At 39.4% G+C, this 4,509-nt stretch overlaps 1 long non-coding RNA gene across 1 annotated transcript in view; it reads right to left on the bottom strand.

Moving 5' to 3' along the window:
• Window positions 1-4,509, bottom strand: part of LOC141988232 (uncharacterized) — a 275,503-nt gene that overhangs the window by 222,631 nt on the left and 48,363 nt on the right. The gene's annotated exons all lie outside the window — the stretch shown is intronic.

Below are 4,509 nucleotides of genomic sequence, written 5' to 3'. Positions count from 1 at the left end.
AGCACGTTTAAACACTTAATTTAGTTTGACCCTGAGCCAGTTTTCCCTTGTATTTTGACTGTATGTCACTCCTCTCTGTAAATCTGCCTATTCCCACCTCTGGAACATGGCCAGAATTCATCCTTGCCTTGATCCTGTCTCTGCTGAATCCTTAATCCCATCTTGTTTTAACTTTGCAGTTCCCTCTTTTATGGTCTTCTGCCTAGATGCCTATTATCTGAAGGGACTTGAACAAAATCTGAATAAATGGGCTTTGTTCAAGAGATCTCTCTGGGAGAAAAGTACCTTCAACCCAAGACCACAGAGCAACAGTACAGCCACTACAAATAGATACAATTTCCCCATTCTCCTCCTAAATTGTCCCATTAGCCACACTTTTTCGTGTTCCGCAAGTCCCTGGTTCACACTGCTACAGAACCAGCCACAAGGTACACAGGAAGCAGAATTTCCTAAAGTGGCTTCTCCATTGCCTGCCTTGTTGCTATGTGAAACTTCCAGGGTTCTGCTATGTTTATCTCTGCACTTGGGGTGGGGAGCGGGAGGATGAAAGCATTTGGTTAAATTTTCAGGGAACTGTAATACAGGAAATCTGTCCATATTCTCCCATAATTTGTCACCTCCAGTGAGCTTCTCTCCATTTCTGAATCCAAGATACATTACCTTCCTATTTAAACAGTCTGATTTGCTGCTTGCTGCTGCTGTGGCCACTTATTCTGCTGGTCATTTTTCCAGCCTTGACCTCTTCCCTCTATATGTTTTGGAATGAGTAAAAGAGTTCCCCAATGCTACATAAACACCTTAAGGGGAAGCTCTGCTACTCATCCTTTTACAGTATGTACATCAAATGTCGGTGTGCATTCTTCTTCTTGCTTGGTGTTAATGAAGTTAGTTGAAGAGTGTCTCTGCACATGTATAATTCACATTTCAGTTTTCCAACAAGAAAGCATAAAATTAGTACACTCTTCCCTCTCCCACTGACTATCTGCAGTTGGGTGTCACTACGTCTGTTCAGATGCCCCATCCAACGTTCTCTGACCTCATCTGTCATAGCCACCAATTGACTTCCTTCTTGAAACCTTACCATGAAACCTTCCTATTCACCTCCTATTTACTTTATCATATGACTGCCATTAATCTTCAACCACTGCACCATTCCCATCAGAAGTTTCATCTTCATGTTTACTGGTTTTTTAGCTCTCTTAGTTTATGTTCTATCCCCTCTCAGTACATTCCTCCTTTCTGTAGGCCTCTGTACCTGGTGCTATAAAGAGATATCCTTCATCTTACTGTCGCTGTAAAGTGTTTGATGAGGATTAACATGAAAAAATAAATGGAATTTAAGAAAAGAAAAAGGAGGGAAAAATCAGCCAAGGAAAGTGATAGTATATGTTTTGATTGAGGGTCTGTATCTTACATAATTTTTAATTACTTCATGTTAGGATGTTATTCTTTCTGAAGTGATTGTATAAGAATCTGCAATATTGATAACTTGTTTTATTTTTGGTGGGAGGTGTTTATGCTACACTTCTGTTCTCTAATGCCTTGATTCTTGCCACCCTTACCCACGCTGGAACTACACAAAGAAAGGTACTACTCATCATGAGCAACAATGGCACAAGCAGGCCCTAACTGATCTGGGAAATCGACAAAGCCCTGGCCATCTTAAAACAGTGCAGGGGCTTGTGCTCTGAGGTCTGCACAGTGTAAGTCCATGCACATAGAGGGTAAAATAGTTTAGTCAAGAATCCCTATGTGAATATGATAAGCAACATGCTGCTCTTCAACATTTAGTTATATATCAGAAAAATCAACTTCATGGCTCAGTCCTGATTCCCTCAATCCATTCCACTGTGTGCAAAAGGAAAGTAAGATTGGGCTCTAAATTATTATCTGTATTAAATGGACATATACTTAAGTGTTGAGTAAAATACTTTATGATGTTTGACTGTTAGAAGCTGGAACTGGGCAACAGGAGATGGATTATTGAATAAATTGCTGTATTCTGTTCACTCCTTCTGAATCATATGGCACCAGCCACTGTCTGAAGACAGGATGCAGAACTAGATGGACCACTGGTCTGACCCAATATGGCCATTCTTATGTTCTAATGTATATTTTTAAAATGTTAATATAAATTAATTATATAAAAACATTTTATAGCATTTGTAGGACCAAAGTAGAGTTTATACATTTGAGATGGATCAAAACTGAATTACATGCCTCCAGCTGCTTCCTAGTAGCGCTGGTGGGTTGGTTACCCAACCATGCAATTAACTGTAGAAATCCACATCAAAATGTTTGGAGCTTGAATTAATTACCTGAACATGACTCAGTGAGATTAGAACAAGTATTGTCTCTTCAACATTTAGCAGGGCTGCCAGAAAATAAAGGAGTGAATTAAGAAAATATTAGAAGGAAAAGAATTAAAAGAAGAGCTGCCAGAAGATGGGAAGAGGTACTTAATGATGCTGTGTATTTTCTCCTCTGTAATTTCCCTTTCTCTTGCTTTCACACCTCCCTAAATTACTGGTATCTAGTGAGTTTTGCAAACGAGCAAGAAATAGCACACCCATGCAGTTTAAAATATCTGGTTCTTATACATTTCACTGTACTTTGTATTATTCAGCTAGTAAGCAGATGCCCCATTTTCAGATCACCACAGTTTGTTGTGGAGATAGAGTAAAAGCAGTCTAAGATTCTCTCTCACTTCCTTCTTGTTCATACCTCTGAGGTATAAATTAGAAAGCCAGAGGTATACTGGATGCACTAAGTACATTCCACTTATTTTAGCATCTACAACCTATTTAAAAAGTAGGTCTTCTTACATTCTGACATCAGAAATAGAACCAAACCTGGCTCCGCTGAAGTCAATACAGTTTTGTCATTGACTTCAGTTAGGTCCAGAATTTCACCCAATGAGTTTCAGGGTGGGGATTCAAGTTTCACAGTGGGTCCTTATCTCTATAGTGAACCTTGTATCAAGCACTTAGAAACTGAAGTTCTGATGGAGACAGGTCCACTGTTTGGACTAATACATAGTATGCACATGCATATTCTAAGATGTACATAGTACACACATACATATGCTAAACATGTCTGTTTCCTTTTTCCATTTTGGGGGTTTACACACCCCTTTCAATTAAAAAACAATATTTGCAAAACTTGCAAAAATAAGGTTTTTAAAATGTTTAAGAAGCTTCATTTAAAATTAAATGAAAATGCAGAGCCCCCCGGACTGGTGGCCAGGACCCGGGCTGTGTGAGTGCCACTGAAAATCAGCTCACGTGCCATAGGTTGCCTACCCCTAGTGTAGACATACTCATGCTAACTCTCATTGAGCTAGCATGCTAAGAATAGTACTGTAGCTGCGGTTGCATGGGTAGCAGCATGGGCTGGGCAACCCAAATAGAAACCTGCCTGATCGCCGTGGATATGTATTTGGGGAGGCTAGCATGTACAGCCATTGCTCATGTTACAGCAGCTACTCACTACTTTTAGCATGCTAGTTCAGATGAGAGTTAGGAGGAGTATGTCTATGCAAGCTGGGGAATCACAACCCTAGTTCAGAGCATTGATGTAGCCACAGATGCTCTACTTTGGTTCTCTTTAACCTTTTCCGCTAACTCACTGCCTTACCACTCTTTTCCTGAATGATTGGTCTTCATCCCAGCTCATTTCTTCTTCCCTTTCTACTGCTCATTTGACGCTATTTATATATGTACATTGTTACTGAAAGCTAACCACCAAACTTTTAATTCCTCTCAGAGGGTGGCGACTTGAAATACAAAGCAACATAAAACATATAAAGGCATATTAATCCAGTGGTTCCATGGTGATAGTAAACAAGGGAAAGAGCTGTAAAGGTGGCCACCATTAAACACTCACAGGGATAATGGCTGTTTCTCTTGATGAAAAGAAAAGATTTCACAACTAGCAGCAGCAGAAGTGATGCCTTAAAAAAAAAAAAAGAGAGACAGAGAGAGAGAGAGAGAGAATTGGCTTTGTCTCTGTTTAGTAAAGAAGCAATTTTAGAACCTCAGTTGACAATATGGGTCCATCCAATAACCAACGCCATCATAATTCACTAAGCCTGAGATGATGAATTTTATAAAGACAGCCCTATCAGTTCCAGATTTATAGCCTCACATCCACTTTATTCTTACAATAGTTTTTTAAATGATTTTTTCCTTGTGGCTCCTTAGATGATAAACTCTATTTACTGGACAGCATCTCATAAGTTATTTCAGATAATTTCAATACAAACCCAGGCTGAATGCCAGTTTATGCTGCTTTAAAAGGCCATCCACTTTTATTCAAGTTCCATTTCCTATTCCTGCAGCACATCCTATCGCCCTTCCATAAGCAGATGCCTTAAAGGCATCCCAAATGCAACATGGTGAATGAGTTGAGCTGGAATTACATTCAGCAAACTGAATGATTCTCTTACCCACATACTCATAAAAATCCATCAACAGAGAGATATTACATTTTCATCATCTATTCAAAGAA

The sequence above is a fragment of the Natator depressus genome, chromosome 5 (assembly GCF_965152275.1).
Source record: "Natator depressus isolate rNatDep1 chromosome 5, rNatDep2.hap1, whole genome shotgun sequence".
Classification (NCBI taxonomy): domain Eukaryota; kingdom Metazoa; phylum Chordata; order Testudines; family Cheloniidae; genus Natator; species Natator depressus.
Note: the sequence above shows the minus strand (reverse complement) of the source record. Positions and strands in the feature narration are given on the sequence as shown.